This window comes from Saccopteryx bilineata, chromosome 5, assembly GCF_036850765.1.
Source record: "Saccopteryx bilineata isolate mSacBil1 chromosome 5, mSacBil1_pri_phased_curated, whole genome shotgun sequence".
Lineage (NCBI taxonomy): Eukaryota > Metazoa > Chordata > Mammalia > Chiroptera > Emballonuridae > Saccopteryx > Saccopteryx bilineata.
Window position 1 is genome coordinate 238,542,578 of NC_089494.1, and position 27,701 is coordinate 238,570,278.

General features: G+C 49.9%; 1 long non-coding RNA gene across 1 annotated transcript; it reads right to left on the reverse strand.

Annotated features, from left to right (window-relative positions):
* Nucleotides 1-18,680: 18,680 nt before the first annotated feature.
* On the reverse strand, nucleotides 18,681-22,899 carry LOC136338003 (uncharacterized). Its single transcript, XR_010731903.1, has 3 exons — nucleotides 21,823-22,899; nucleotides 20,665-20,773; nucleotides 18,681-19,072 (listed from the first exon to the last, which is right to left on the reverse strand). It is a non-coding gene; the product is annotated as an uncharacterized lncRNA (long non-coding RNA).
* Nucleotides 22,900-27,701: the final 4,802 nt, after the last annotated feature.

Below are 27,701 nucleotides of genomic sequence, written 5' to 3' on the forward strand. Positions count from 1 at the left end.
TACCCGGAGAAGTTCTTCTTGTCTTTAACACTTGAACAAGTTCCTTTTCTTTTCTTTTCTTAACCACCTGCAACTCCTGGTAGCAATCCAAGGAGCTGTTCTACACTCACGCCTGAGCTTGTGCTCTTCCTTCCTCCTGCTGTGCACGTCTGCGCTCCGCAAGTTACCTTGGGTGGCCACACCTGCCTTTTTAGACACCGCCTCCTTGTCTTCCTCACTGGCACCATTTAGAGCTCTATACATAGCAGAGGTTCTATTTTTGAAGGCTCTTACCTGGTCATGCCATCTGTCCTGAAGGAGCCTTACATCAACCTCATCTGCGGGCATTTTGAAACCTCTTCCCCTGTAGCCTACAGTAAATGACTCTCCCCCAAGTCTCCATCTTGGTTTGTAAGAAATTCAAGTCAAATGAGAAGATCCCATTAACATTGTCCCAGCCCATGTCAACCTGAGTCATGCTGTAGCCGGTGGACAGCTCACACAAGCCGTGTCCCTCAGTTCCGATAGAGGCTTTTGAGAACTTACCAATAATTTACTAGCTGCTTTGTCTGCCTTTAGCAGCATGACTTTCAGCAGTTATCTAGAGAAAACTGGTGAATCTCAATATTACAAATAAAAATGGTTCAAAACTCTCATATAAATGACCTGAATGGCTTATCTAAAATACTGATTCTGATTCACGAGGTTCAATGCCAGGCCTGAGGTTTTGCATTTCAAACAAGCTCCCAGGGCTGTGGGGGCTGTGGGGGCTGCCACTCGGCAGAGCACGTTTAGAATAGATCGGTTCAGCCCTACATCATGGCTGCAGTGCACCTTGAGGCTGGATTTGTCATCGGTGTGAAGAAATGATCATCTCTCGACGTCTAGGTAGCTCGGTGTAGAAGGTGGTCTGGGGCACACACGCATCTCAGTTTCTTCTCTTTAATATTCTGCCTCAGTTTCCGGGCCTCTCTCCCCAGTGTCCTCACTTCTACACATTGTCATCTGTGGTCAGGTCAGTTTCCCCAGTTTGATCTGGACATCTTATTCCAGTGTATTAATCCATAGGACAGAATACCATGTCTTGTTCTGAGCTCCACGATGACAGTGACAAGGAAAGGGATCCACCTTGCTAGGGCAGGGAAGACCAGGACAGCAGACCTGCCATCATGATTCAGAGAACATAAAGTGACAGCTGCCCCCTAAGGGAAAAAAATGCACAGATACAACCACATCCAAGATACAACCATAATCTATTTATAAAACCAGAAGAATAACAATGAGAAATTACCCAGTAATTTATAAAAAAAAAAATTAAAAAAAGAGAGGAGTGGAAACATTATGGGGTAAATACTCATTCAATTATTCACCTGTTCATTCATCCATCCAGTTTAGCTAACACTTGAACATTTGTTCTATGTCAGACCTTCCTAGGTGCTAGGTATGTGTGTTGAGAGCAGAATCCATCTCTTTTCTCAGGGAGTAGACATCCTGGGCAGCAAGACAGAGACACTAAACAAGGCAGCAAATGACACATAATGGCAAATAGTGATCGGCTATGAAGGAAACGAGATATGGTGATAAAGAGAGAAGGGTAAGGGCCCACTGTGCATAAAGAGGTTCGCGGCCTCACTGAGCGGATGGTATCCAGGCTGAGAGTGGACTCATCGAGCAGAAAGACCTGTGAAGAATCAGAATGGGAGGTCACTTCGAGAAGGAGCAGTATCTGCAAAGACTATGAGGGAGGAAGGAATCTAGTGGGCTTAAGGGACTGAAACGAGACTGTCTGGCTGGCACCGACCACAGTGGGTGGGGAGGGTAACAGGAGGAAGTTGGAAAGGTGGCTTCTTGTTTGGGACATTTGTACATCAATGGATCAACCATGCCTACTGAACAAAATGAACTTGAAATCCTAACACGAGAGAGTAAATCTACAATTGTGTGAGACGGGACTCATTTAAACACGTACACCCAGAGTGCCTACTTGTTCCAGGACTGGTATATAGAAATCAACAGATTAAACAAAAGGACCCGATCAAATGGAACGGGGAAGACTGTCACCACCGTTCGGAAAGTTGTTTGTTTGCTTGGATAGGTAGGAACCCAAGAAAGGAATTTGGTGGAGAGTGTTTGGGTGGGGAGTGGCAGAAGAAGATAAACATGTACATGCATGTGTGAGTGTTTGTGTGTGTATGTGTGTGAGTGTGTGTATGTGTGTGTGTGTGTGTGTCAGAGACAGAGACAGAGAGAGGGAAAGAGATGGGAGGGCGGGGAGGGAGCAAGAGCATGCAAAATGAAAAGAAAAGAGCCCCAAAGAAAAAGCAGGTGCACGGGAAAAAGATTCTCATACCCACTCCACAACCAATCACATGATCCTTGGTAATTCAGGTAAATGAGGGCACAGTTGCAAGTACAGGTGTCACAGGAAGGTAGCGAAATGTGTGGTGCAGGGAAGTCTGTGTCGCTCACTGAGCAGAAGCCATCGCTAGGACCTCACACAGCCAATACAGCGGCTGCTAACCCACCCATCAGCTGTCAGGGCTCAAGTCCAATGTGGCCTGGACAGGGCTCTCCGTTCTAAAAGTCTCCTTGAAGCCCAACATCAGTGCAGAGCTCACGGAGCCCCCCGGGGCAGATGGTCCAGCTAAGACAGCTCCTGGCACTGCCACCTGGGGGCCAGTTCTTTCCTCTTTGGAGCTTCCCGGGAGGGAAGAGGGGAGACACAACTCATTCTCCCTTTGCGGGGCTTCTAGAGAGACTGGAGGAAGCTGGACATTTGGTCACATGTGGGCTTATCAGGTCCACACAAGGCTCCTGACTGAGCACGGAGCTCGTGGAGTTAACTAACCATTTATTGACTCAATTTCATCAAATTTGAAGCTAAAAAGACATCCTTCATGCCATTTAAGAAGAAGTCTCGGCCCTGGCCGGTTGGTTCAGCGGTAGAGCATCGGCCTGGTGTGCAGGGGGACCCAGGTTCGATTCCCAGCCAGGGCACATAGGAGAAGCGCCCATCTGCTTCTTCACCCCCTCCTCCTTCCTCTCTGTCTCTCTCTTCCCCTCCCGCAGCCAAGGCTCCATTGGAGCAAAGATGGCCCGGGCGCTGGGGATGGCTCCTTGGCCTCTGCCCCAGGCGCTAGAGTGGCTCTGGTCGTGGCAGAGCGACGCCCCGGAGGGGCAGAGCATCGCCCCCTGGTGGGCAGAGCGTCGCCCCTGGTGGGCGTGCCGGGTGGATCCCGGTCGGGCGCATGCGGGAGTCTGTCTCTCCCTGTTTCCAGCTTCAGAAAAATACAAAAAAAAAAAAAAAAGCAGTCTCAGTATATCTGACAAGGTTTAATTAAATATATAAACAAACAATATTGAAGAAAGTTTCAAAAAGGCAAGCCCTCATCATCTCACCAAGCTCTCTAACATTTTCATTTTGCCACACCTTTCTAGGACTTGTGCACACGCACAGCGGCCTCATCTGTGCAACCTCACACAGCTACCATTTCCACCCTTCTCAGTCGTCCCCACAGTACACATTGCTTCACGAGTGTGGCTCTTTCTGCACCTCGAGCTTCTGTGATTTCCACAATTACCAGTTACAAGGGCACCCCCCATTTTTTCAAGAACATAATTCTCTTCTCCTTTAATGGTTACAAAGCCAAATTTTGGAATCAGGCCTGGAGTCAAATCCTCACTTTGACATTTACTATCGGGGCAACTTTGTTTGAATCCACTTCTCAAGAGTGTCATTCTCCTTGTCCACACATAAAAGGACAGGGACACCGGCAGCCCAGAGTAGCTAGGAGAACTGACGGATTGAATAAATATTAAACATGGAGACCGGCACATAGTAAGGCTTTGATAAATGGAAGCTATTTTATTAAAGCATCCTTTCTATTGTTCTCTTTTGGAAATTTCAAACAGGCTCTAGCACATCACAGAGGCAGCCTGAGGCATGAAACTTTCTTCTAAGTTTCTTAGCAACAGACAAGGCTGTTCTCCTTCAGGGCTTCACCCCAAATCAGGCCCAAACGCTGCCCAGGCACCCACACCACACAACTCCGCTCCCCACCCCATCTCTCTGCACCTGGCTTCCCTCTCAAACAGGGATTACCTGCCCTAATTCCATTGCTTCCCTTCTGGGTCCGTATATCACCACCTTTGCAAAACCACATTAACACTTCAGGGATGCCAAAGCATTAATCAGTCCCCTGAAGACAAGACACTTACCAAAACTTACCTGGCCAGGACGAAGAACTGATGCAGCTTAGAAATGCAGGTCCTTTACAGACAGGAAGCACACGCCCCCCCCTCCCCCCCACCCAGACGTTCTCTGCTTACTGACATTCTCTACCTGAAGGCACCTGGTGCACATCAACCCTTAAGGCAAATTTTAAAAATGACTATGCTACGATTTCACATATATGTGGAATCTAATGAACAAAATAAACTAATAAACAAAATGAAACATATTCATAGATACAGAGAACAGACAGCTGTCAGAGGGATGGCGGATGGGGGATGGGGATGGGGGTGAGGGGCTGGGAGAAAAAGGTGAAGGGATTAAAGAAAGAAAAAAACGTATAAACACAGACAACTGGGCAGATTGCAGGAGGGAAAGGGATGTGGAAAGAGGTAGAGGAGGGTCAGATAGTGATGGAAAAAGATTTGACGGGCCCTGGCCACTTGGCTCAGCCATAGAACATTGGACCAGCGTGTGAAAGTCCTGGGTTTTATTCCTGATCAGGGCACACAGGAGAAGTGACTATCTGTTTCTCCACCCCTTCTCCTGCTCTCTCTTTCTCTCTCTTCCCCTCCTGCAGCCATGGCTCAAATGGGTTCCAGCGAGTGGGCTCCAGGTGCTGAGGATGGCTCCATAGCCTCATCTCAGGCACTAAAATAGCTCAGTTGCCAAGCAATGGAGCGGCGGCCCCAGATGGGCAGAGCATCGCCAGATGGGGGTTTGCCAGGTGGATCCTTCTCGGTGCACATGTGGGAGTCTATCTCTGCCTCCTCGTCTCTCACTTAATTAAAAAATAAAAAAACTTGGGGTGGTGAACACACAATGCATACAGATGATGTGTTATAGAATTGTACACCTGAAACATATATAATTTTATTAACCAATGTCACCGCAATAGATTCAATAAAAAAATTTTTTAAATGGCTGTGTTTTACAAAGTACCCAAAGGTATGTGATACCTAACATAAAGAGAGTAAGTTGTATATGACTATCAAATAATCAACTGATAGTTATTTCTGTAGGGAAGAAAAAACAATGAGTCAGTGTAATTCTCTTCAGCAAATCAATTATTAAGGATTCATTCATTAGACTGCTTTTTATTAAACATCTGTTATGTGTTAGATGCTGAGAAGAATACAAATATTAACCAGGTACAGAAGCCACTTTGGGAAGCGAGCAGCCAGCACAGGTGTGACCCACGTCTGTGTATCTGTCTGTAGCACACAAGGAGCAAGCCAAACGGCCAGAAGAAATGTCCTGGTGACCTTCTGTGGGAGTTCAGATGGGGGTCCTGCTTGCTGCAGCTGACGCCTGCCCTGGTCACCCTATTTCATACCACAGCTTGCCCCAGACCCATACTCCCAAGCTCCCTGTTCTGGCTTTCCCACGGCAGGTATCAGCTCGTAGTATACCCTATAATTTATCCTGTCAATATCTGTCACTCTCTCTAGAATATACTGTCTCTCCAGAGAGCCAGAGACTTTTGTCTGCTTTGATGTGGCCCAAGTACCTGGAATAGAGCCTGGCACATAGTAGGCACTCACTAAATTTCCCTAAATGCCAGGCAGGAAGGACAAATGTGGAGGAAGACAGCCATCCATTCGTCCATCCACTTACTGAGAAGCATCTATGGAGTGTCTGCTCTAGGCCAAGCATTACCTGGACAGAGGTCAAGGGCTTCCTGCTTAGATAAAGAGTTTGGGCGGAGCCCCCAGAGGCAGAGGCATGGGGCCATATTGGAGAGAGGGTACCAAGCTGGGTGTGGTGGACGCTTTGGGAATACGGCTCGAGAGGCCTCCAGACACTAAGCCTGGAGAGCAGAAGCCTGGACTGAGCAGCCGCCCTTACAGCCGAACCCTTACACTCCTCAGAGATACGAGTTTCGTTTTCAGAGAACTCCCTTGGATACAGACACGGAACTCCATCGAAGCCAATACATCTTAATCTGAGAGGCAGACAGTCAGACAGTAGGAATGCGCAAACCTCTCTTTCTTACAGCCCATATGTTTTTTACTCTTCACAGTTTTCAAGTCACAGAGGAGTGGGCTCACACATGTAAACAGGCACAGAACACTCAGGCTGTTCCCACCTTCACACGGATCACTCAAGGTAAGGCTGGAGAAGGCCAGGTGAGGTGAGCACACCTGCCTCGCTCTTTGGTTGCCAGGACACCCCGGGAGGAAGAAGGGTTGCCTGTTCAAGCAGCATGGTCCTGGAAGACCAGGTGCGGATGCTGCTCCAGGACAGCCACGCTAGCTCCCCCCCACCCCCCTACCCCCCCACCCCCCACCACCACCCCCCACCCCCACCCCCACCCCACCCCCGTGAGGGCCAAGTGTGGCTGGCCGACAGACCCCCTTTTGGAACTCTGAGTGCAGAGCTCAGTGCCAGGCCCCGGGGCAAAGTCACGAAAGTACTAGGAAAGAGTCCGGAGGAGCTCACGTCTGCCCCAGGAGGGAGAGAGGAGATGCTATAAAAATAAATACTTATAGGCATAATTAGATTGGATGGCTGTTCTGAGCTCTGGAAAAAGTAGCATATAAAAATAATTCTGTTCTGACTGACTCTCCTATATATAGCAAATGCAAATAATCACCCACTTCCCCAGCTCATCTGTTTGGTGAGTTCCTGTTTTTAAATGCTGGGTTTTCTTAAAAGCTCACCTCACAAGCACAAGTTCTAGGGACAGCCACAGAGGAATGTCCAACCATCGAAGGGACCCGAAGGTCCCTGCAGGGGGAGGTGAGGTAGGGGCGGGGGGCTGTTACAAGAACTGGGAGATTCATCCACAGGGGGGATCAGGCTACGCGGGCAAAATCAGAAGCGTAGGCCTGACCTGTGGTGGCGCAGTGGATAAAGCGTCGACCTGGAAATGCTGAGGTCGCCGATTTGAAACCCTGGGCTTGCCTGGTCAAGGCACATATGGGAGTTGATGCTTCCAGCTCCTCCCCCCTTCTCTCTCTGTCTCTCTCTCCTCTCTCTCTCTCTCCTCTCTAAAATGAATTAAAAAAAAATCAGAAGCGTGCATTTCAGATTGCTGCTGCTGCTGTCCTGGCTGCTCAGCCTCCACCCCTGTTCTCACGCGGGCTCGAGGTTCGCTGGAGGACCCTGAAGCCCTCTCCAAACCTTCCTGCTCCCCACTGACCAGCCTCACTATAAAATGCCCAGGACTGTGGCGGGAGCCCACTTACATGAAGGGGGTGTATAGGCATATACAAATCTCCCCATAGTTATATGGTACCAGGTCTGACATGACTGATGGTGCCTTCTCCTGTGAGTAGGCACATGAGTGAAAAACCCCAGTCTCCTGGCTTGTGGTGGCGCAGTGTTCACCTGGAACACTGAGGTCACCAGTTCGAAACCCTGGGCTTGCCCGGTCAAGACACATATGATAAGCAATCAATGAACAACTAAAGTGAAGCAATTACGAGTTGATACTTCTCAACCCACTCTCTCTCTCCACACTCCCATCTCTCTATAAAATCAATAAATAAAATCTTAAAAAGCAAACAAACAAAAAAACCCCACTCTCTTTTCCTCTAAGCAGCTTAGCCAAGAAATTGAGCTCCCTAGCAGATAAAATCAAACACCTGCGAATAGGAGAGCAGCAGCTCCTGCTGGAAAGGCAGGGAGGGAGAGGGCCTGGTGGGAGGGGGGAGGGAGGGGGCCTAGAGGGAGGGGTCACCATTCCAACTTGCTAAGAGACTTCCAAGCTGAGTCTTGTCAGGAAATGCTCCTTGTTGTTAAGCCTTGTAATTCTACCCAAGAAGACTCACTTCCCATTTCTTCTTAATTGCTTCCTCTCTGTGTCCATGGGAGCAATTTCAGGCACTCAGATTCCCCACTAATAGCCCACTGGATGACAAGGGACAAGAAAAGAGAAGGCATTCCAGAAGTAGGAAACCACTGTGAAAAAATACCTAATTAGAGTCTCACTGAGCTTGGTTCAATTACCCCTCCCTGGTAACTGAACTGGTCAGAATGTCAAGGAGATCCGAAATAGCAGTGGGATATATTTTTTGTCGGCCCCAGACAAGGACTGTGGGTCCTGTCGTTCACTGAGCAAGCAGGCGTGGAGTGAGTGCCTGTCCACTGTCAGGCATCACAGCAGCTCACAGCGGATATTTAGTGGACACTTACAGGCCAGGGACTGGGCTGGTGCTGACTTGGGATGTATTATCGCATTTAATCATCCCAAACATCTTGCCATTATGACTCCCAGCTTATGACTGAGAAAATAAGGTCACTGAGAAGTTAAGTAATGTCCGCAAGATCACCGAACTGAATCATGGAAAAGCCAGGACCGAACCCAGTTCAGGCTCCAGCCCTCACTGCCACGCACCCCGGCCCTGGGAGAGAAGCCCAAGGAGATTGTGCAACCTGCCCCAAAACTCTGTTCCAGGCTTTGCCCTCAGAAAGTCCCTTGTAAGGAATCTGAATCGCGTGGACTTCCGTTCCAGTCCGTTTCCCCCTCGCTCAGCTCCAAGGGGAGCTGGAGAACTAGGCGTGGCCCCTTCTGAGAAGGAGAAGTGGAAGCGGCGGGGGCTCTCCTGGAGCAGGCAGTGAGGGGGGGCCGCTCCCGCTGCACCCGGAACTGAAACACTTCCCGAGGAGGTCACCTGCCGCCGGGAGCCCCTTGCACCCTGGCCGGGGGCCCCTTGCACCCTGGCCGGGAGCCCCTTGCACCCTGGCCGCAGCTGCCGTGCCCCCCCCCACCCCCCAGCACCTTTGGAGAGCAAAGTTTCCTTTGCCTGCCCAGAAGTCAGAATTCTGCCTCTGATGCAACATCTGGCATTTGGTCAAGCTGACCAAGCTTGTGGAAAAGGGCAGATCGGGCTTTTGTATCCATTCCGAGAAGAGGCCCTTAGGTAAACAGGGCTGGAACCTCCCCCAAACCTGGGGGCTCCTTTCTACCCCTCACAGGTTAACACCATGACAGGAAGCAGCCCTCTAGCACCACTGAGCATGCTGAGATTGTAGTGTGCCCCAACGGCTTGTTCAAACACAAATTGCTGTGTTCTGTCATAGGCCCGAGAATTTGCATCTCTAACAAGTTCCCAGGCAGCTGCTGATGCCGCCAGTCTGGGGACCCTTGTTTTTCCTCTTCAGAGATTTTTTTTTTTTTTTTGTAGACTTCCCGGTGCTGTGTAAGCACCGGTGACACCATTACGATCAGTCAGAGTGCAAGCACATTTCCAGCAGAATGTGGTAAAAATCCCAGAAGTGTGAGGTAAGAGATAGAGCGAGCAAAGATATTAGGACCAGGGGTCGGGGGCAGAGGGTAGGGTGCTGCATGGCAATTGAAGACTAAACCCCTAAAAGATGGGAGGAGAGGGTTGGATCAAGAGGAGGCTGAAGGGCTTGCAGAGAAAGCCTTGTTCATGGTCGGGCCTCCCCACTCATTCCTAAGGGGACCAGCTTGGTCTCCAGGCAGAGCACGCCTTGACCTGCCCAGGGTTCTCCCCTGCCTGGCGGAGGTGGGGAGGGTGTGTTTACCCCGGGCCACAGCACACCGATGACATTTACCTTCTCTTCCCTGGAAAGACAAGGACCTCTGCCTGCTTGGCCCTACCAGCTCATCCACGTGTTTTTCCTCAAAGTGCTGGGTCATTTCTAGAATTACAGTATAAAAAGCCAAAACAAAGAATCCTGACCCTTCCCTGCAATCCTCTGCTCTTCTAGGAAGCCGAGAGGTCAGGAGCAGGAAACCAGAGGAAGGGCCTGACACAGCCACTGAGAGACTCAGCCTTCTCTGGTCTTATCCCCAGTGACTTCACCTGTCATTTCCTCTCTCGGCATGGGAACCCCTTCCTCGCTGGCCTCCTGGTGAATTCCTAGTCTTCCTTTAAAACTCAGCTTGGGCCTTTGGTCGTTCGGAGGAGACGCCTCAGCGCCCCGGCTGGCATTGTGGGTGCCTTCCCTAGGCCTCCGCCGGCCTGTTCCCAGGTTTTGTGAGATTCTGCATGAGGAGGGAAACTATTGTCTTCTCTCTCCCGACCAGCTAGCGGGGCTCTTCCCATTGCGTTCCCAGCACACTGTTATCTCCGAGGGTGTGAGGCCCCCCTGCCAGAATTCTCTTTTTCTCTTCTGTGATATGAACCAAAGGCTGACCTCAGAAAACTGGAGAAACAGAAGGAGGAAGGGATGTTCAGGAGAAACGAAGGCACGTGGACCAGGGCCAGGGAGCGATTTTCTCTGGCCCTGAAGGAGAAGTGCAGGGACAGGGCAGTTCTCTAGGAGGACGGCTGGGACTCTGGGAGGTGGCTGAGAAGGGAGGGGGGTGTGCAAGGGTGGGCAGGTCTGGGCTGTCCGTGAGCATTCGGCTCACAGAGTTTGGAAACACAAGTAAAGGGCTTAAATTATTCTGAAAGGTCTTTTGGTCCCTGGGGCCCTCTTCCTTTGCAACTGCTCTGGGCCTGAACCACCTGGGTTATTCCGTCACGGGGTCTTGTCCACGAGCTTCTCTGATCCTTCCCGACGTCCGGCACAGAGCCTGCTGCGTGAAAGGTGCTCAGAGACGGTCAGCTTTCCCCCTCCGTTCCTCCTGTCAACCCTGAGCCGCCCATCAGGCCGACAGGTTGGCAGGAGGGAGCAGGGCTCCCAGGACAGCTCGGGGGAGAGCGGCTAGTAAAACATCCCACCGCGCTCTCCAGCCTGAGCACCGACCCGCAGTGCTGATCTTGGCTGGGAGCCCACCATTTACCAGCCCCCTCGGGCCTCTGGGGGATGGCTAATTAAAGACATGGTTACTCATTTCATTCCCTAGCCACTATTTAAGGAAGTGGAATCATGCCATTCCTGTAAGGCCTCTGACCCTACACTAGAGGCAAACAATGCCAGGGCTTGTCCAAGTGGCAGTAAGCACAGAGCCATTCAAAGAGGCTGGGAGGGGGCAGCGGGGGGCGGGGACCGCGGGCTGTACAGCTGGCCCAGCTGCTGGACTGCCCCCTCCAATGCCCTTCTCTCTCCTTCTCCCCCAGGGGCCGGGGTCTAGTGCCAATCCCTCCCCGAGCCCCCTGCCAGGGCAGCTCCTGTATTTTCTAGACACACTCAGAGCCACACAGCTGACTCAGAAAAAAAACAAAACAAAACCGTGAACAAGCTCCTTGTAGATTTCAAGTAGCAGCAACGTGGTGAGTTTGGGATTTTTCAGTAATTTTTTTTAAAGTAAAAAAAAAAAAATTCATTGTTTTTAATCAACAAACTCTTACCGAGATCTATTCCATGTCAGCCCCCCTGCGAAGTATTGGGAAGTGAAGTGAATAAAAATACTTCCTGCCCTCAGTGAGTATCTAGTCCAATAGATGAAAGAGATGCATAAACGAGTCAATTACACGAACCTGAGATAAGTGTCAAGGTCGAGTTACACACCAGGCAGAGTGCAGAGAAGGCGGTTATAACCTCTTCCTGCTAGGAAAATGAAGGCGTGCAGGGGCCGGGGTTTCAAGTGGGTTTTGGCATCCAAATAGGGTCGCACCCGGTAACCTAGCAAGCAAAGGACATCACTAGCCAGTGAAAAGCATATTCGTTTAAATCATGGAGAAACAGGTTGGCCCCATTAGTTTCAACAGGTCTCAAACTTTTCTAACAAAATAACTCATAGCAGCAGTTTAGAGTGAATGGAGGGCTAGTCTAAAGCATTCAGTACCAGCATGAAATTATCTCATTCAGATGGAACTGACATATAACATGATATTCGTTTAGGCAGCATGAAATTTCTTAGATATTTATTTTCATTTTTTTTCTTTTTTTTTTTATTTATTCATTTTTAGAGAGGAAAGAGAGAGAGAGAGACAGGAGAGAGAGAGACAGGGAGAGAGAAGGGGGGAGGAGCTGGAAGCATCAACTCCCATATGTGCCTTGACCAGGCAAGCCCAGGGTTTCAAACCGGCGACCTCAGCATTTCCAGGTCGACGCTTTATCCACTGCACCACCACAGGTCAGGCCTATTTTCATTTTTTAAAAGTCCAAATTATGTGTTATGGTTTATAACTGTCTCATGTGTGTTGGTATTTAAAATCATGTTTTTAACTTCTTGTTCAGTAAGGTTATTTGACTTTCCAGACATACACTGTCAAAATTGAGCCTCCATGGAGAAAGGAGCTCCGTAACGTTGACCCCTGGGGTAGGAGAAAGGCAGTTTGGACCCAGCCTGAGAACGAGAAAGCCTTTAAAACGGCAGTGGAGACCAGAGCTTTGTTTCTGAATGCACAAGGGATTTGTCAGATTCACATTGAGGCAAGCTACCGGGGTCGACCACAGCTGCAGTATTTTCAAACACTCTCCTGGAAGTAAGTTTGTCCTAATTGCCTTTAGACCTCGCTGTTGGCCATGTTGGTTCCTATGGGGAAGATACCCCTGGGGGACCACTGGGAGCCAAGTGAAGCCGGGGTAGTGGGGACAAAGTGGACTTTCTTCCACAACACCAGCGCTTAGAGCAGGGGTCCCCAAACTTTTTACACAGGGGGCCAGTTCACTGTCCCTCAGACCGTTGGAGGGCCGGACTATAAAAAAAACTATGAACAAATCCCTATGCACACTGCACAAATCTTATTTTAAAGTAAAAAAACAAAACGGGAACAAATACAATATTTAAAATAAAAAACAAGTAAATTTAAATCAACAAACTGACCAGTATTTCAATGGGAACTATGGGCCTGCTTTTGGCTAATGAGATGGTCAATGTGCTCCTTTCATTGACCACCAATGAAAGAGGTGCCCCTTCCGGAAGTGCAGCGGGGGCCAGATAAATGGCCTCAGGGGGCCGCATGTGGCCCGCGGGCCGTAGTTTGGGGACCCCTGGCTTAGAGGAATTCCAAGCTGAGTGTGCAACTGACAGCCAGTCAGAGGCACGGTACCATTTCAGGTTTAAAAAAAGCCACCTCAGGTAAAAGGTAATGATTCCCTAATCCCCACGCCAGGTTACACTCCAGACCAATTAAATTCTGGGTGTGGCATCCAGGCGTTAGTTAGAATTCATTAAACCTGCAAGGTGATTCCGATGTGCGATGTGCGGCCAGTTTGTGAATCAGTGGGCTGGATCACCGGTTCTCAACCTTGGCTGCACATTACAATCACCTGGGGCGGTTTTTCCACAGAGGGTGGGGAGCCGGGCCCCTGGCCCGGGAGGTCAGAATCCCCGCAGCTGGGGTGTGGGCATCAATATGGCCCTTAGACCTGGGAAGGGAGCCGGCATTCCCCAGCTCTGCACTTTGAGGTGACTGCCTCGGAATGTTCCAAGTCCTGCATGGGTGCCTGAGCCTGAAGGAGCTGTCAGAGTCATTCCCTGCGGCGCCCTAAGTGGGGACAAGAAACAAGTGCCCTCGGACTTCAGTGACTCACACCACTGAATCACCAGGACACCTGGTACCCTAAAAATTCAAAGGCCCGGGTCACCTCTGCTGCTTGACGCACTCTTGCAGGAGAGGTCAGTCTAACAGGGGTGCTGACACCTGGTTTGGGGTGACCACTCACATCAAACATGAAGCGTGTTTGGGGCCCTGTTCTACCCATGGGGCGCCCTGCTTGTGTCACACACGTTGGCCTCATGTGGGTCTCACTTCTCAGTTTTCAGACCGTGTGAGTCCACAGCCCTGAGGGGGACTGTGGCCCTGTGCACCCCCTGAGCACCCCCTGACAGACACCCAGGGCAGCCATCAACCCCTTCAGCAAGCTCTAATTCCCAGCTGAGTTTTCAGGATGTTCCTTCTTCACGTCAAAGGACCTTGCTGGCCAACGTCCTCTCTTGCCTCCCACTGGTAGTGACCTCATGCTGTCCCTGTCATCTTCAGCCCTTCCTGTTATGGGTGGACGCATTTTCTGGAATGGGACTGCTCTTCTCACTCTTGCCTCAGGCCACTGTTCCCTAGGGCAGTGGCCATGTGAGGCAGGGGTGTGGTCCCAATGAAGGAGATCACATTCTGGGAAGGCAATGATTATGGTCTGAAGAGTTCAGAACACAGTGGGAGATAATTCTACATTTGTGGTGAAAATTTTCAAACAGCACATTTAAGATCACCAAAAAAGAATGAGTCTTCACACTTTCTTGTGTGCCAGGGAACACAGACACTTTGGGTTCATCATCAAGGGGGAAGCACAGTACAACCTTGGGGAGGGTCACGGGGGTCAAGCCTCACCAGGACACTATGAGGACCAGCTCACCTTAAATTCATGGTGTTAGGGCAAAGCTGACCAAGAACATTTACAGGAGCCCCCTTATCTGCAGTCTAGCCTTCTGCAGTTTCAGTGACCCGCGAAGATAGTTGTATGGCCAGTAGCCACGGCCACCATAACAGCCGCCTGGCCCATGCAGGTTCACATTTGATTCATACAGACGGTAATGAAACAACAACGCCAAGAACTGGTGGGTCATTAGCTTTAATCCTAGCTTGCCCCTGGCGGGCAAGAAATACACACAGTGGGACAACACTTCCCTTTACATGCAGGGCTCCCAAAGCCACTGACTCATCTGATTTTCCTAGAATCAAAGGTTTCTACCTCACCAGTCTTATTCACTTCTGTTCCCCATCTCTTCCTCTCTGCACAAACTCTGCACAAACTGGCTTCTCCTTCAACACTCCACCATCTTGGCTGCTTCTCCTCTCTATCCTCTACGTGGCCTTTCTCTGCTCTCCTCCAGCATGGGCTCCTCTGCCCCATTTTATAGTGTGGAAATCAAAACCTTTAATCCAATATACAAACAAAGAAGTCTCTGATCCAAAGTCACTTATCTGAGGCATAAATGGGATTCCTCATGAGAGTGCACCACCCCACATCATGCAACAGTCAAGGGTGTGAGGAAAAGCTTAGTGTTGAGAAAATCTTAGTACATATTAAAAGGGTGAAAAAGGCTATAATGACCCTGCCTGCTTACAGCCTGTCCCCCACACCCAATGCAAACTATAAGCGAGCAAACATATATGTCACATTTACAAACTTATTTGATCAACAATAGTAAATGAAAAAACCCAGAAATAAACAGTTTCTAAGTCTTGAATAGTGTGCTGTCCTGTCTGTCCTTCTAGGGATGGGAGTCATCCCTTTGTCTGGTGTAGCCACGCTGTACCTGCTGCTGAGGGTAGTGATGCTGGCCATGCTGCTGAGGGTAGTGATGCTGTACCTGCTGCTGAGGGTAGTGATGCTGGCCATGCTGCTGAGGGTAGTGATGCTGTACCTGCTGCTGAGGGTAGTGATGCTGTACCTGCTGCTGAGGGTAGTGATGCTGGCCATGCTGCTGAGGGTAGTGATGCTGGCCATGCTGCTGAGGGTAGTGATGCTGTACCTGCTGCTGAGGGTAGTGACGCTGTACCTGCTGCTGAGGGTAGTGATGCTGGCCATGCTGCTGAGGGTAGTGACGCTGTACCTGCTGCTGAGGGTAGTGACACTGGCCATGCTGCTGAGGGTAGTGATGCTGGCCATGCTGCTGAGGGTAGTGACGCTGTACCTGCTGCTGAGGGTAGTGATGCTGGCCATGCTGCTGAGGGTAGTGACGCTGTACCTGCTGCTGAGGGTAGTGATGCTGGCCATGCTGCTGAGGGTAGTGACGCTGTACCTGCTGCTGAGGGTAGTGATGCTGGCCATGCTGCTGAGGGTAGTGATGCTGGCCATGCTGCTGAGGGTAGTGATGCTGTACCTGCTGCTGAGGGTAGTGACACTGGCCATGCTGCTGAGGGTAGTGATGCTGGCCATGCTGCTGAGGGTAGTGATGCTGTACCTGCTGCTGAGGGTAGTGATGCTGGCCATGCTGCTGAGGGTAGTGACGCTGTACCTGCTGCTGAGGGTAGTGATGCTGGCCATGCTGCTGAGGGTAGTGATGCTGTACCTGCTGCTGAGGGTAGTGATGCTGGCCATGCTGCTGAGGGTAGTGATGCTGGCCATGCTGCTGAGGGTAGTGACGCTGTACCTGCTGCTGAGGGTAGTGATGCTGGCCATGCTGCTGAGGGTAGTGATGCTGGCCATGCTGCTGAGGGTAGTGACGCTGTACCTGCTGCTGAGGGTAGTGATGCTGGCCATGCTGCTGAGGGTAGTGACGCTGTACCTGCTGCTGAGGGTAGTGACGCTGGCCATGCTGCTGAGGGTAGTGACGCTGTACCTGCTGCTGAGGGTAGTGACGCTGTACCTGCTGCTGAGGGTAGTGATGCTGGCCATGCTGCTGAGGGTAGTGACGCTGTACCTGCTGCTGAGGGTAGTGATGCTGGCCATGCTGCTGAGGGTAGTGATGCTGTACCTGCTGCTGAGGGTAGTGATGCTGGCCATGCTGCTGAGGGTAGTGATGCTGGCCATGCTGCTGAGGGTAGTGACGCTGTACCTGCTGCTGAGGGTAGTGATGCTGGCCATGCTGCTGAGGGTAGTGATGCTGGCCATGCTGCTGAGGGTAGTGACGCTGTACCTGCTGCTGAGGGTAGTGATGCTGGCCATGCTGCTGAGGGTAGTGACGCTGTACCTGCTGCTGAGGGTAGTGACGCTGGCCATGCTGCTGAGGGTAGTGACGCTGTACCTGCTGCTGAGGGTAGTGACGCTGTACCTGCTGCTGAGGGTAGTGATGCTGGCCATGCTGCTGAGGGTAGTGATGCTGTACCTGCTGCTGAGGGTAGTGACGCTGTACCTGCTGCTGAGGGTAGTGACGCTGTACCTGCTGCTGAGGGTAGTGACGCTGTACCTGCTGCTGAGGGTAGTGATGCTGGCCATGCTGCTGAGGGTAGTGATGCTGTACCTGCTGCTGAGGGTAGTGATGCTGGCCATGCTGCTGAGGGTAGTGACGCTGTACCTGCTGCTGAGGGTAGTGACGCTGTACCTGCTGCTGAGGGTAGTGATGCTGGCCATGCTGCTGAGGGTAGTGATGCTGGCCATGCTGCTGAGGGTAGTGATGCTGTACCTGCTGCTGAGGGTAGTGATGCTGGCCATGCTGCTGAGGGTAGTGACGCTGTACCTGCTGCTGAGGGTAGTGATGCTGGCCATGCTGCTGAGGGTAGTGACGCTGTACCTGCTGCTGAGGGTAGCGATGCTGGCCATGCTGCTGAGGGTAGTGACGCTGTACCTGCTGCTGAGGGTAGTGACGCTGGACCTGCTGCTGAGGGTAGTGACGTTGTACTTGCTGCTGAGGGTAGTGATGCTGGCCATGCTGCTGAGGGTAGTGATGCTGGCCATGCTGCTGAGGGTAGTGATGCTGTACCTGCTGCTGAGGGTAGTGATGCTGTACCTGCTGCTGAGGGTAGTGATGCTGGCCATGCTGCTGAGGGTAGTGATGCTGGCCATGCTGCTGAGGGTAGTGACGCTGTACCTGCTGCTGAGGGTAGTGACGCTGTACCTGCTGCTGAGGGTAGTGATGCTGTACCTGCTGCTGAGGGTAGTGATGCTGGCCATGCTGCTGAGGGTAGTGATGCTGTACCTGCTGCTGAGGGTAGTGATGCTGTACCTGCTGCTGAGGGTAGTGATGCTGGCCATGCTGCTGAGGGTAGTGATGCTGTACCTGCTGCTGAGGGTAGTGATGCTGTACCTGCTGCTGAGGGTAGTGATGCTGGCCATGCTGCTGAAGGTAGTGATGCTGTACCTGCTGCTGAGGGTAGTGATGCTGTACCTGCTGCTGAGGGTAGTGACGCTGGCCATGCGGATATGCCAAAGGGAGGCCGTGAAGGGCTCCCATAAGGGGAGAAGGAGAAAGTGCTTGACTTAAGTAAAGAAAAGAAATTGTATGCTGGGGTTACTAAATCTATGGTAAAGACACGTTTTCTATCTGTGACATTGTTACCGGGCTTAAGGGATCCGTTCACCTGCATGCATCAAAAGCCCAGTCAAACCTGAACAGAAATTTACAGCAAAGAAAGCAGAGTTTTATTAGTTGAGGAAATGGCATCAAGCCCGGAGTCACAGGTGAGCTGATGTCAAAGACCTGCTCCCTGGTGGCTCCCAGGGGATGGTCATTTAGGGGGAAACCATCAATAATAGTGGCTAAAGGACTTTGGGGTGTGGGCTTTACTGATTGGTCCAGGCCGGACTAGGGAGTCCTTGTATCAGGTCCTGATGTCAACCGTGGTGTTGTTCTCTCTGGTTTCATGAGGGTGTGCTCGGTAGGGTCTTCCACTTTCCTGGGCCTGGGGCTGAAATGCACTGAAGTCTAGATGTTACTTTTAGCTTGAACAAAACTGTTTCTATGGTCAACAGACCTGAGGTTCTGTTCTTAAGACCGTTTGATACTGACCAGAATCTGACATCCAAAGGGCTTAATGATTAAGGAAGGGAGTAGACCGAGAGAAAGGAAAAAGGGTCATGTTAAATAAATGGAATTTCACCTGACCTGTGATGGCGCAGTGGATAAAGCATTGACCTGGAACACTGAGGTCACTGGTTCAAAACCCTGGGTTTGCCCAGTCAAGGCATATATGGGAGCTGATGCTTCCTGCTCCTCCCATTCTTTCTCTCTCTCTCTCTCTCTCTCTCTCTCTCTGTCTTTCTTCTCTAAAATGAATAAATAAATAAAATAATAAATAAATAAATGGAGTTTCTGTGCAGCTACAACATTCGAAGAAGAAAGAAATTTATGCTAGTTTGCTGAGAGAGACCACATTCATATAACTTTTATTACGGTGCATTGTTATAATTGTTCTATTTTATTATTAGTTACCATGGCTAATCTCTTACTATGTCTAACTTATAAATTAAGCTATATCACAGGTATGTATAGGGGAAAAATAGTATATTTAGGGTTTGATACCATCTGAGGTTCCAGGCGTCCACTGGGCATCTTGAAACATATCACTGAATAAGGGGGGATTGCTGTATTCTGTTCCAACAAAGCTGGCATTGTAAGAACAATATTGCTGTCTTCTTCCAGTAGGAGCTGTGAAACTCACCAGAAATGGTGCACTGGACAATAAAAAACATGAAGACAGAGTATCTGAACTCTACAAACAACCTTTATGGACACTGACTGGACAATAAATTAATACATAAAGTACCTCTTTTCTACCCATTATTCTAATTTTTCTTCAATAAATCACTCTACCTCATGTGGGCCCATAAATTTTTATAATACATTTGTAATCAACTTGATTTATATGCAACAATAAATAAATACGTAAGTAGCTCTTCTCTACCCATTATTCTAATGTTTCTTAAATAAATCACTGTAACTTATTACGGGCCCATGAATTTTTTAATACATTTTGCAATCAATCTGTTTCATAGGCGCCCTGCCAGACATCACTTGCCTGGGCTCTGCACCTGCTAGAGGCAATCCTGGTGGGCATCCTGTTTTGTTGGATTTTTTTTCCCAAAAAAAGATCTCCAGGTGAATTCAGTTTTGTACCCAGAAGCAAGCAGGCAGGTGTCCACACCCAGGAAAGGAGAAGTGCCTCGGGGGGACTGTGTCCCCCAGTATTTGTTTGGTGAAGTCCTAACCCCTAGTACTTCAGAGTACGGTCTCACTGGGAAACGGAGTCAATACAGACGTAATCAGTTGAAATAAGGTTATGTTGGGGTAGGGTGGGGCCCCTAATCCAGTGTGACTGGTGTCTTTATAGAAAGGGACGTTTAGACAGTCACCCACACACAGGGAGAGCACCATGTGAACATAAAGGCAAAGATCAGGGTGCAGCACCTACAAGCCAGGAACGGCAAAGGTTGCCAACAAACCACCAGACGCTAGGGGAGAGGCATTAACCAGACTGCTTCCCCCACTACCCGCAGAATGAACCCCCTGCTGACACCCTGACCTTGACCTTGACATTCTAGCCTCCAGAACCGTGAGACAATACTTCCTGTTGTTTGTGCACCCAGTTTGTGGTACCTTGCTATGGCCCTAGGAAACTAATATGGGGAGGTTCCTCCGAGGAACTAAATGCAAGTTCAGTACACAAGGATTCAAAACCGGTTAAAAACGAAAACAGACTCTCTCCAGATAGTGAAAGTGGTGGAATCCCAGAAAAGCAGTTTATTTTAATGCACTTCACACTGTACAGGAAGCACCGTAAATCTCCTCAGTGAACATTCCCAATCTGCTGAGAGCTGGGGAGACAGTAACTGGCTGGTGTTATGTGAGCTCTGTTCACGCCCTCGCTCATTCCACCGTCACACCACAGAGAGATAATTGCATTAAATAACCTGGAAACTTCAATGCTCTTCCTTTTAGCATCAAAGGAGCCTTTTTCTTTGACCAATTAAATACCTAAGGTCTCCCTGGCAAGTAGGAGAGCCTTAGAATCAGGAGTTGGCCAGGATCTTGATTTTATAGGAGAGCTTCCCAGTGTCAAAGGAAGCTTCTCATGGACCCTAATCGTACCCCCAACAGAGGCACCCAGGGGTGCCCAGGGGGTCCGGGCAACAGTGGCCTATAGATGTCTCTACAGATACTAAGTTCCTGGACCAAGAGAACTCAGTCTCTCACACCTCATGACAGGCCCAATTTCCAGGACAGTTCCATTGACCCCTTCTTAGGCACAGAGGGTGTCCTCCCTCACCTGGTTCCTGTTCAGGGACAAGGATACACGGTGAGCTCCCAGGCTCTGGGAGATGCAGGAAGTTAGCATCTTAACAAGGAATCCGTGGCCAGTCTCAGGATCACCCTAGCTAAAAGATAAAAGATCAGTGGAAATTTAATGAAGGTCAGGGAAAGGAGAATGGGTGTTGAACTTAGAAATGAATTTTTCTTTGCGAAAATGTAACTAGAACCTCAGTATCCTTTGGCTCTTTGACCAAGGGAAATGGTTTTCTAATTGAGGAGCTTGAGACTCACTCATCTTCCTATTTAAGATGTAGTAGGCAGATCTAGCAAAGTCTAGATAAGGCCCTTTGAAAATAAATATTAATAAATGCAGAAGAAAAGAATTAGTATCTTCCATCCTGACAGCTCTTCTCAGATCCCCTCCAACTCTAGGACTTTTCAGTGTGTAGATTCCGAGGGGGGAAAAAAAGAGTCAAACATAAAATTGATTGTTTAATTGCGAGTCAGTTTCACTTTCTCACCTCTGGCGGGTTCCCTAGAAATGTCCTTGTTTGCAAAGTTGCAAACACCGGCTGCCATTCAAGGGGAGCCCTGTTCCCCTACTGGCTGTGTGGATCCCTGCTGGGGGAAGGAGGCGTGGCCTCTTGTAAAGAGCTTCCATTCCAAAGCCCCAGCTGTGCACCCCAGGTCCTCCTCTGGTGCAGGTTATTGACTCTGCGGGACTTGGTTTCCTCCTCTCAGAATGGAGGGGAAACAAGCGATGTGAGTCACTTCACAACCTCCTCGTGAGGATCCAATGGAAGAATAATAAACAAAGCTCCTGATTTACAGGGTCAGAGGAATAATAAATAAGTATATAACTACACTAAAATAACAGCATATAATAAAATTTATTGTTTAAAATAATAAACATATATAACTACACTATATCAAGAGAATAATAAATAATAAGGCTCCTACTTGCTCCTAATAGATAACAAGTAAAGCTTCTGATACACAGCTATAGGTACACAATAAAAGGACCTCATCTCCGCTTTTTTTTTTTTTTTTTTTTAAGCAGAGGAAGGGAGAGAGAGAGAGGAAGAAGAGAGGGAGGAAGGAGAGACAGAGAGAAAGAGAGAAGCATCAGCTCATTGCTCCACTGAGTTGTGCACTGATTGCTTCTCATACTTGCCTTGACCGAGAATCAAACTGGCGACCTCAGGCTCAAGCCAGCACCCCACTCCACTTTGACCCACAGCTCAGCTGAGGCTCTGCTCCTGTCTCATTCACGTGAAAAGGGAGGGGGACAGGACCAATGTTTCTCTCCCCCAGACTCTGACCGCTCTGCAAGGAACTCTGTGTCCAGGCTCCTGTGCTGTGTGACTTCTGAGGAGGGAGCGCATGCTGACGGAGAAGGAAAGGCCGGAAGGCTGGCCCCTTTCATCTGGGGGAGCCCAATATAGGAGAAACTGGACTTAATTCCGGCCAGTACGCGTGTGTTGAGCACAGACTGCCTGTCAACCCTCTGCCAGGCACCGCGGATGAAGAGACAGAGTAAGACTTCACCCCTTCCTCCACGGCGCGCTTCGTCTCTGTGCGCAGCTGCGGAGGGGGGCAAAACATCTCTCCATGCACCTAGCTCCCCAAGAGACTGTACTAATTCCATAGTGTATTCTGCCTCTTTGGCTTGTTTTTATTTTCATAAAAACATTTATGTGCATAAGGAAAATATTATTTCTCCTGTTTTAATCCACAAACCTCATTGACTTTTAAGATCGAATCCATTTCTAATAATATAAACAGGAAATGACTTTAAGTTGCTAAATGCGTATAACCAACCACATTTTTATTGGACTAAGTTGACAAATCAGTGTTTAAGTCCTGGAGAAGAACTCATTCTCTAGTTAGCTAATTAAAACCCATTTATTCTAATAAAATAGAGTCTCCATGAACTTTCTATAATAGAGAAAATTTTATTAATCTGAGTTGAGCTACAATATGAATTTAGGAAATAAACGGAATTGGGGGGGGGGGATGTTTTAAGTGGGAACTCTCACTTACCCGCCCTGGTTCCTCAGCGGACTCCACACCGTGTGACAGGTTGCTGTTTTCTCTGGTTAGGAACCGGGAAGCCGAGTCTCTTGCACTGATGAATGCCGACGTCTTTCCTGTGGGAACACAGCGTGTGTCCTGCTCCTTCTCGTGGCCAGGTCAAAGTGATCGTGTTCTGATACTTCCTCTCTTGCCCAACAGCTTCCCCTTGAAAGGAGAGACCATTCCGGCCACCCAGCTTTCCCCGTGCCAGCGAAGGGGGTTTGGTGCAGAGCGGACAATGACCTTATCTGTTGGTCCTCCCAGGTTTGTGGGTCCAGAGCAAAACTCTCTCTCCTGGGACAGAATCTGGGTGATAGATCCTTTGAGTCGGAACATGCAACTTAAAAAAATCCCACATACGTGTTATGTATGTATCTGCTGAAATACAGCCATGTATCTCATGTATCTGTATATTTTCAAACAAACCACAATCAAGGCCAACAAAGATTTCCCTGTACCCTACAGTCTCTATGGAATTGCTTTAATTAATCAGAATAGTTTGTGTTTAACATATCAAATAGATAGATGATAGATAGATAGACAGATTTAGAAGTCAAGTAGACTTAAGTTTATACCAATTACTGGCTACAAGAGTCTTTATATGATATTAAGTTTCCCTAAACTTATTTGTCTGTCAAATGGGTAGGATTACCTCCCTAGATGGATTCAAGGCATAAATGAAACAGTGTATGTATGTAAAGTAACGGACATAAAGTAAGCCTCAATAAAGAGGAACCACTACCACTATCATTCTTACTGAAGAACATTACATTTGCAGCATCGTTGTAAGTTTAGGATCTCAGGACTGTAAGGTGACAGAGTGGGCGGATGGAAAGGTCCTGATACGCATAAGTGAAAAGGGACACTTTCCACAACAGTGCACAGTTAAACAGGGTCAGTCACCTGGCAGGTGTTTCTCAAGTCACGGAGGGTGAGACAGTTCTGCTGGAGAACCCAGCTTAATTTCCTGGTTCAAAAATCACACCTGTGAAACTCGATCCAGGTGGGAAATTCTGTTGGTTGCCTCTGCTGAAGCCATGGTTCATTCTCAAGTAATTTCTCTGGGGTTACTCTGAGGTCATCTCCTTAATTAATATAATAGCCAAGGGAGGCTACACTATCTAGCTGCTCAGCCTAGAAGTCCAGCATAGCACCTTTCCTTTGTTGAACACTTACTTGGTGCTAGACACCATGCAAATAGCCTTACATGTGTACATCCGTTTATTTAATCCTCTAACTACCGGACCCTCCAGGAAGGCAGCTACTGTAATCCTCATTTACAGATCTGAAGACTCTCAGGCTTGCAAAGTCCAGTCATTTGTCCCAAATCACAGCTGGTAAGTGATTTGGAGCCAACACTGCAGGTAAGTGCCCAAGCTTCTTCCCAGCAGGCTATGCTTCCGCAGAAAACTATTAATCCCTCTTTCTCTCCCCTGTCAGGTGTGTTTACATTGCCTCTGAGAACAAAAGGAGGTTTAAGAAATCTCGTTTTTCTCACCTGCTGAAGAGCAGCACAGCCTGTTGTGACCAAGCAGGCTCTCCCTTGCTCCCGGCTCTTCAGACTATTCCTCCAATCCTCTTCACAACTCATCTCCGATTACCCCAAACCCTGCTCAGAATTCTTTCTGGCCTTTCAAAAAAAAAAAAAGCAACAATGTAGCCACTAGTTTAAATCTCTAGTTTGGCTAATACGCTCCTGTTCAGGGGTACCTGGTTGGAGCAAGAGTGCCACCTGGTGGAATATTTGGGTCACTGCCAACATACGTGACTTAGCAAAGGTGGGCAGGCGGGCCCGCTGAAGCCTACAGAGATGGAGGAGCAGTGTTCACACTGCCTGGGACCTTTCCTAAAGAGCCACAAGAAATAACTGTGTCCAGGCGCTAACCTACTGGAATTCAGAGTCTTGCTCAAATACAAGTTGGGGGCTTCAAGAGCACACGCTCCTTGGCTCCAAAGCCTAGGGCTGGAGTGAGGGTGAGGTGGGTGAGGCTGGGCCATGTTTGCACACGATTACATGCCATATGTAAAACCTTGTTCATCGTGGATTTTTGTATTTATTTTGATTCTTTAAAATTGCATTAAAATCTTACCTCTCTTGATCGCTGAGTGCATTTTACACAGACTGCAAATGCCGCACCGGCCTGACCCGAGTACTGGCCCCTCAGGGACCCTCTGAAACGGGGTCCCGTTTTCTTTCAAAGCGCTGTCTACAGACAAGCTACACACAGCTGCTGTTGCTCCCCCAAACATCTGCCCTCATCCCTGCCCTTCGGGGAATGGAGTCACCAGGTCCCTCCAACTTGATTCACCAACTTCAGTTAGCAGAGAGTACAGAACACAGCTCGGGGGAAAGGAAGGGTAGCCAGACCGAGGACACGCTCCCCGGTCACTGACCCCGCCCCAGATCGCTGCTCCTCAGCAGGCTGAGAGCGGCTTCCGCCTCTGCTAGGTCCACGATCACAGGGCCACAGACGTCCCGGCAAGGACACTTGTCAGTTCGGCCTCCCCTCAACCAGGGTGGCGTTTCTGAGCCACAGGCCCACATCCGGCTGTGATGCTCTGTGTCAACACGGGATCATACCGGTCGCCCGACTCACAGCCTGACTCGCCTGGAGGGTATTAGTGGCGAGAAAGAGGGGTGGTTCTGGAAAGCTCTGAAATTTTGTGCAAAATGATGTCCATCTTCTTAGGGAGACTGCTTAAGACTTCCTCACCATTCTCCAAGGAGCCCTGATCCCCGATAGGGTAAGAAGCACAGGAGTCCACAAAGTCTGCGGGCATTGTCGAATAACAGTGGTAAGGAACGCCTTCCCGTGCCTGGCCCGGTGACAGGAGTCTCACTGGCTGGTCTGTGTGCAGCTGGTGCGGGGCCATCGGACACACGGGCCCCGGCATTTCCCAGGGTTAGGGGGAAGCAGACTTCCCTCCTGACAAACTGGAACCTCAGCCGGATGTTGAGAAGTGGGTAGTTCCACCACCTTCTCTGCCTTTCCCTCCCTCCTAAAATCTGCCCAGCCTAGCCACTGTCGTCAGGCAACAACGCTCTTTCACACGTGCCTTCTGGGAATACCCTCCCACCCTCCGGCATCCTTTACTCATCCTTCACCATCAGCTCCCTCACCGTTTCGTTTCGGGGCAGGGCTGGGCACCTTGCACACTCCCATTATCACGCAGATGACTTTTCGAGATTTATTTGCATATTGATCTATCATGCCCACAAGACTGGGAGCCCAAGAGAGCCAGAACCGTATCCTACTGTTTCCATATCCACGGGACCCTAGCATAAGGCCACTGTGTGTGTGTGTGTGTGTGTGTGTGTGTGTGTACACACACATATAGGAAGTTTAGACGGATGAATAAATAGACCCATGGATGAATGAACAACCCCCCCACCCCCCAATGCTTTCATTCCCTCGATGAGGAAAGTGAGGTCCTGGTGGACACTAGCATGTCCACGTCCGTGACCTGAACGGAGCAGGGCCGTCCCAGGAGCCACGCCCAGGCCAGCTGCAGGCCGCGCTGCAGCTGTGTGCTGAGATCATGCAGCACCCCACCCTGGGCCACTTGGCAGTTATGGCTACAGCATGCCACCTCGCCTTGCTTTCTTTCCCTTCTCTTTTTCCTGCTCCCTGGCTCACGCTCGCATCTTCCCGTGCTCAGAGCACGCAGTAGGGAGACCAAGGGAACTCAGAGACGAGAAAGTGGTGGCTGACAGGTGCCAACTGTCCCCCGGCCGAGTCTGGGAAACCTGAATCTCCTCCATGGTTCTGTCATTACCATAGCGAGGACGAAAATGAGAAACCATCTGACTCCTTCGGACTCACTTTGAGAGCAGCAGAAAGAGAGCCGAATGTCATGCCCGGAACTGCATTGTCCATGAACCCAAACAGCCAGTTGTCCCCAGCTTCCTCCCACCGGAATTAGATTGATAAGAAGTCTGATAAGCTCCGAGGCTGGCTCTCAGCTCTGCCTGTCCCCGGCACACTTCAGAAACGGGAAAGAGAGCCGGGACGAGGGGGCCCAGCCAGCTGGTGCTGCTCCTGCTCGAAAGCGGGGGGCCGCGTCGGAGGAAAACCGGAGGCCTGAACACAGCTGTGGCCCTTGCTTAAGTCACCAGGCTTGCCACAAATGAGATAAAAATTTCTGACAAAGAGGACTTTCTCGTGGTCTGCTGAATGGGGTTTTTCTCGTGGTGTTTTGGTTCCTTCTGGTGCTGGGGCCCGGCCTGCAGGTCTCCTCCTTGGTCAGAAGGCCCAGGAGCCCCCTCCCCACCCCAGCCAGCCCTGCGACCCCTGTCGCTGCTTCTCAAAAGCGCTCCTCTGCGGAGGGGGGTGGGGGGTGGGGGTAAAGGGGTGGGGCAAGGATTTGTTAATGGGTAAATCCAGGAGACTCGGGTTTTGAGTCATTGTTGTGTGAGCAGCAGCGGGACCTCCTCTGGCCCATGGCTCAGGGTTACTGGTTCCCTCCCTGAAGAGCACCAAAGCCCACACAGGAAAAGAGAGGAACAGCCCAAGTTCAGAGCCGGGAAAGGGAAGTCACGTTCCTGTTTGTCCTTAAGTGTCTCTCAGTTTGAATTCCTCGCCTCTTCCAGACGGGCCCCTTGTTTCTGACCCCCCAGGTTTTCTGTCCTGTGTGTGTCTGACCTGTCACCTTCGCTCTCCTTCTGTTCCCTTTTGTAGCTGCTAAGTGTGTGATAACTATTGATTGGCTGAGAATAGCCTAGAAAGCCTAAAGCCAATTTAAAAAGCCAAGGGCATTTTTATAAAAATATAAACCATTTAGCCTTGGCCAGTTGGCTCAGTGGTAGAGCATCAGCCCCGCGTGTGGAAGTCCAGGGTTTGATTCCTGGCCAGGGCACACAGGAGAAGCGCCCATCTGCTTCTCCACCCCCCCCCCTCTCCTTCCTCTCTATCTCTCTCTCTTCTCCTCCTGCAGCCATGGCTCCATTGGAGCAAAGTTGGCCAGGGCACTGAGGAT